General features: G+C 47.2%; 1 non-coding gene across 1 annotated transcript; it reads right to left on the reverse strand.

Annotated features, from left to right (window-relative positions):
- Positions 1–3,000: 3,000 nt before the first annotated feature.
- On the reverse strand, positions 3,001–3,072 carry trnah-gug (transfer RNA histidin (anticodon GUG)). The gene has a single exon. It is a non-coding gene; the product is annotated as a tRNA-His (tRNA).
- Between the last annotated feature and the right edge of the window lie 2,928 nt (positions 3,073–6,000).

Here is a 6,000-nt window from a genome sequence, read left to right on the forward strand (position 1 = left end):
GGTTTTCTTTCTTTTTATCACTCTTTTCTATCTCTCTATTTCTTTCCTTTCTCGGACTCTGTTTTCCGGGTCTGTTTACTGACACACATTACAATCTGTGTCACTCGGTGTCTAACAATGTGAGGCAATGTGTTTTATTCCCGCTGTGTTATCTCTCTGGCGGTTTGCTGATAAATGTTTAACTCGCGGCCTGTTCCCGTTAATGGTCACAAGCAGTAACAGACAGACAGAGCGTGTCTGACCGCCTGAGATGTGGAAAAGGCATCAGTTTAGGACAAATGCATCAAATCAAATGTTCATCGGGCACCGAGAGAGACAAAAACCAGAGAGAAAGGCAGAAGGAAATAGAGAAATAAAAGCTAAATACAGACATCCTTGATGTCTCTCTATTCCATCCCCAACCGTTCAGTGTCGGGTAAAAATGTCAGTGCAAATAAATGTTTGAGAATCGGCCCAAAGAAGAAGAAACAAAGTAACCCAAAACTGCCGAAACCCGGGACCTTCAGATCTTCAGTCTAACGCTCTCCCAACTGAACTATTTCGGCCCCACTGTAAGCAGTACTTTTGCGTCATCCTCTTGGAATAAAATATAACCCCGGGTGGAATTGCCCCTCCCGCTCATTCCTCACTTCGGGAGAATGAGACCGACCATCAAGGAGAGATTTTCTGATCCTGTCGTTGAATCTCATTTATATTAAACATTCCTTGAACTCTCTGCCGGGGGGATTCAGAGCTGGGGTTCGCCATGAACCAGCTTCCCCTCAATTCCCAGCTCTATCAGTGAATCGACCAACAAATGCTCGACAGAGCTCAGGTTATATTAATAATAAAAACAGAAAATGCGGGAAACACTCAGCAGGTCAGGCAGCATCTGTGGAGAGAGAAACATCCTTTCAGGTCGATGACCTTTCATCAGAACTCTCTCCACAGATGCTGCCTGACCTGCTGAGTATTTCCAGCATTTTCTGTTTTTACTTCAGATTTCCAGCATCTGCAGTATTTTGCTTTTGTTTCACAGCTTGTATTAATGTTCTGCTGATGATATCTTAATATTATCTTGTTTTTGGGCCACTTTAATCAGGTTCATGGACAAATTCTTCCATCATCCCTTCTCCCACATCGCTTCTCTCTCTCATTCATTCTTTTCTCTTTTCAATCCAGAAGAGGGCGGGAATCAGAGCTCACCCCCCGAACCCTCCGCACACAGACCCCCGTCTACCACTCCGTGTGATCCAAGAGACAATTCAATACATTACACTCTGTATAAACACTGAAAGCTGACACACCAGGGGAGATCGCACGGTGTTGGACACGGAGTGTAATAAACTGAAGTGTTTATAAAAAGTTACAGATCACAACTCGTGTCTCTGTCTCTCTCCGCCATCCCGGCCTGTGCTCTGTTATCTGATCTCACTCAATGTGTTGCTGATCATTTTCATCAACATCTTTGACTGTGGCAGCACAAGTTGGTGAAACCGTTAAAACAGCATCCGGTTCCTTGGCTTAATAATAGAGAAATAGAGCACAAAAGCAAGGAAGTTATGTTAAACGTTTATAAATCACGGTTCAGGCCTCATCTGAAGTATTGTGTCCAATTCTGGGCACTATAATTTATTAAGGAGGTCAAGGTCTTGGAGAGGATGGAGAGGAGATTTCCCAGAATTATACCAGGGATGGGGTTTAGTTGTGTGGAGAGACTCGAGAACCTGGGATTGTTCTGCTTCGAGCAATGAAGGTTAAGGGTAGAAGTAATCCACGTGTTCAAAATTAAGAGGGGTTTTGATCGAGTAAATAAGGAGAAACTTCACCCACTGGCGGGAGGGTCGGCAACCAACGGACGCAGATTTAAGATAATTGGCGAAAGAACCAGAAGGGAAATAAGGAGATTTTTTTTGACACAGCGAATTTTTATGATCTGGAACGCACTGCCTAAAAGGATGGTGGAGCTCGATTCAATCGTAACTTTAAAAGGAGAATTGGATAAATACTTGAGTATCTCCCCACAGATACTACCTGACCTGCTGAGTGTTGCCAGCAGTTTCTGGGTTTATTTTTGAGCTTTCACTATCGCAGTTTTCGTGACAACCTGCAACTTGCCTCAAGGGCGCAGCTTCAAGCACAACTTTCTTGTGCTCTTCTCACACACAAGATCGCACTTTACTTTCCGACACACTCACTTTAAAATCTGCCGTTTCCGCACACAGCGTCCTGCGCCACGAGAATTTGAAAGACCTTTCGCTCATGGCCTGTAATCGCTCCTTTTTCCCCACAGGCGCTCTTTACATTTATCCTCTACTCGATTCAATCACAAATTTCAACAGAACTATTAAGATCAAGGCGGAACACTTCCGATCTGACTGCACCGCCCCAACTTGCCAAATGTGAACCTTTCAACCGCCATTCACAGCTCTGTTGCGCTGCCCGTCGCTCACGCAACTCAACTGCTGAGAGAAAAGAGCCAACAAGCATCAAAACAAAAAACAGTTCTTCAGTTACCATCCCCTGGATCACAAGATTCCCCAAGTAAATTTCGTGAACATTCGGGCGGCTGTCTTTCCAGAGACCAGCCCTGCTTTCGTCGTGTTTGTCTGTCGAGCGGTCACGCAGATCGAAATTTATCCACTGGTTTCAAGGCACAAATGAACATTGGTGCGAATGGGACATGTGCCCAATAGAAACAGCGGTCGGAGCAGAGCAAACTTAAAGGCGTGAGATCGTGAAAGTGAATGTTAGAGTCGGCAATGCCGCAGGAAAGTGTCCATGAAATAGAAGGAGGAAAGTAAAGGCGGCCCATTGACTGTGGAAGGAAGAAAAAGCGGGGAGAAGAGGCGGGTTTGAACTGTGGAACATCAAGTACAGGCATGTGAGAGTGCTGGGATTTGATGGAATAAATAGGTTTTCGACACCACCAAAAAATGTTTTTTTCATTTATTAAATATTGATATATTGTTGCATTATATTTGCAAGCGCGGGAGAGAATAAAAGGAGCAGCGCACACTATGCCGTGACTCGGATTCGAACCGAGGTTGCTGCGGCCACAACGCAGAGTACTAACCACTATACGATCACGGCACCACACGTCAGTGGTCAGCGATCTGCCCGAACTATTTAAATAGCTCCTTTAAGGTAGCAAAACGTCCCAAGGCGCTTCGCAGGAGCTTTTTTAAACAATATTTGACCCCGAGCCACAGAAGGAGATATTGGAAGCAAAATACTGCGGATGCTGGAAATTTGAAATAAAAACAGAAAATGCTGTAAATAATCAGCAAGTCAGGCAGCGTCTGTGGAGAGAGAAACAGAGTTAACGTTTCAGGTCGATGACCCTTCGTCAGAACTGGAAAAGGTTGAAGATTCAACAGCTTTTAAGCAAGTAGAGAGCGTTTAAGGAGCATCTTAAGGGAGGAGAGAGAGGTAGAGAGGCGGGGAGGTTTCGGGAGGGAAATCCAGAGCTTTGGGCCCAGTCGGTTGAAGGCACGGCCGCCAATGGCGGAGCGATGAAAATCGTGGATGCGCAAGAGGCCTGAATTGGAGGAGCTCAGAGATCTCGGAGGGTTGTCGGGGTGGAGGAGGTTACAGAGATCGGGCGGGGCGAGGTCATGGAGGGATTTGAACACGAGGATGAGAATTTAAAATTTGAGATGTTTGTGGACTGGGAGCCAATGTAGGTCAGTGAGCAGAGGGGTTCTCCTCCTGAACGGTGGTTTGAATATTTGGAGGGGGAGGTGATAAGTCTCTCGATTTGATATAATGATCCCACTTTTCAACTAGGTTGGAGATGGAGGCGGTAGTTTGCAAGGACCGAGGGGTCAAGGGTGAGTTTTTTGAGGAGGGTGTGATGACGCCAGATTTGAAGGGGAGGGGGACAGTACCTGAGGAGAGGGAACCGTTAACAATATTGGGCTAACATGGTGGCCAAGAAGGGAAGTTGGGTGGTCAGTAGTTTGGTGTGAATAGGGTCGAAGGAGTAGGGGGTGGGTCTCATGGTCAAGATGAGCTCAGAGAGGGCAAGAGGGGAGATAGGAGAGAAACTGGAGAAAGATGTGAGTTCAGGGCTGGGGCAGGGGGAACCTTAGGGGAAGTTTAGCTTGTGGGTGGGGGAAGGGAGGGAAACGGCAGAGGCAGCTGAACGGATGGTCTCAGTATTAGTGACAAAGAAGTCCATGAGCTCCTCGCACTTGTTGTTGGAGGTGAGGGGGGAGGGGCAGGGGAGAGGGGTTTAAGAAACCGGTTTGCAGTGAAGAGAAGCCGGGGTTATCTTTACATTCCAGGATGATCCTGGAATAGTGAGCAGTTTTGGCAGAGAGCAGGACCTGATGGTGTTTTAAGTGTTCCCGCCAGATCTGGCGATGAATGGCTGAACCAGTTGTCCGCCATAAATGTTCAAGTCTGCGACCTTGGACTTAAAGGATGGGAGATGAGGCTGCACATCACATCCCTGAAACATTGTTAACCGTTTCTGTCTGAAACTAGTGAGTGTGTAAATAGTAAGTAACAGAAAAAAAAAGTATTTTAAGCATCAAACTTAATTCTGATTATTATTATAGCATAAAACCTGAACAACCCATCCCTCAAACACTGATATAAAACCAGTTCCAGGACCCTGAGCCACTGTGAAAATGCTGTGATCCCGACCTGATTCGAACTCGCAGTTTTCTGATCGGGAATCAGACGCTGTCAGTTGCGACAGGAGGTGGATCCGGATCCAGAGGAGGGAGATCGGTACCGACCGCCGCCGGGACTCTCGGAGGGCGAGAGGCGGAAGCAGCAGCAGCCAGACCGCCTCAACAACAGCTCAGGATCCCCGCTCTCTCATCCAGCCGCTGCCGGCCGAGAGCTGCCGGTCCCGGCCTGAGCCGTGTCTGGGAGCCGCCTGCCGGTCTCTCTTTACTGAACGGGACCGATCCAGGTGCAGCTCACACACAGGCCCAGGAATCCCACTCCGGACAGATTCACTTCTTTAAACCTTGTTTAGATTCAGTGAATTGGGATTTAATTCAATCCTCATCTGCCCTCCGCTCTGTCAGTTCAGAACTTTATTTAAACCGATACTTGGAGCTCTGTTTTACAGGGTGTCGGCTGTTTAAATATTTCTCAGTCCCACTACTCCCATGAATAACACTTTTTGCTGCTAACTGCTGATTGATACAAAGTGCCCAGGAATTGGGGGATTTCTCCCGGGGACCGGGAACTGACTCGGATTCGGCTCAACCCTCAAATCCACAAAGTTTTTGTCACTGCTGCTGTCCAGGATTAAAGGAAGGGACCGAACCAGAAGCGGTTTTAAATTATGACTGACAAATCAAGGTCAAAGGCAAAGGATACAGTCTGCTTATCTACAGGGCTGAGTCCCTGCCCGCTTCACTGTCTGTCTGTCTGTCTCCCGGTTTATCCGTCTGATTGAGTCTCTGCTTTATTCTCTGGCTCTTTGTTTGCTGTCTGCAGGCCTCCCGACCCGACTGACTGACTAACTACCGGACCGTGTGTCAGAATGAATGACTGGGACTGAGTGTCTGCCTATTTATGGACCTGAATGGCCACATTTCTCAGTCCCTGCCTTCGCTCTGTGTCACGGGCCTGTCGCTGTCTCTCAGGATGACAACACACCCACACCCTTCACACACCGCCTTTGACGACTGAACGCAGGTTTGCTCAGTCTGTCCCCGCAGCTCCTTCGGGAGTTTAATGATTTGGAAATGAAGACTTTTTCCTGTGTGACTTGTGAAGTTTTGATCAGTGAAATGTTTGTGAAAGGGAAGGATTGAGAGCTTTTAGTGTGGGACAGGAGTGATGTTGTTTCATGGAGAAGTCACGCGATGAAATTAACATGAGCAGCGGTTTCCAGAGTGCGGCGGTTATCACATTCGTTTCGCACACGAAAGATCTCTGGTTCGACCCCAGGCGGGAATGTTATTTGAGAATTTGCTCTTGTGAAAAGTGGGAGATAATTGGCTTTTCCTGTTGAATTTAACAACGGCTGCACCACATTCCTGTTTTCATAAA

This window comes from Heptranchias perlo, unplaced genomic scaffold (genome assembly GCF_035084215.1).
Source record: "Heptranchias perlo isolate sHepPer1 unplaced genomic scaffold, sHepPer1.hap1 HAP1_SCAFFOLD_199, whole genome shotgun sequence".
NCBI classification, from domain to species: Eukaryota; Metazoa; Chordata; class Chondrichthyes; order Hexanchiformes; family Hexanchidae; genus Heptranchias; species Heptranchias perlo.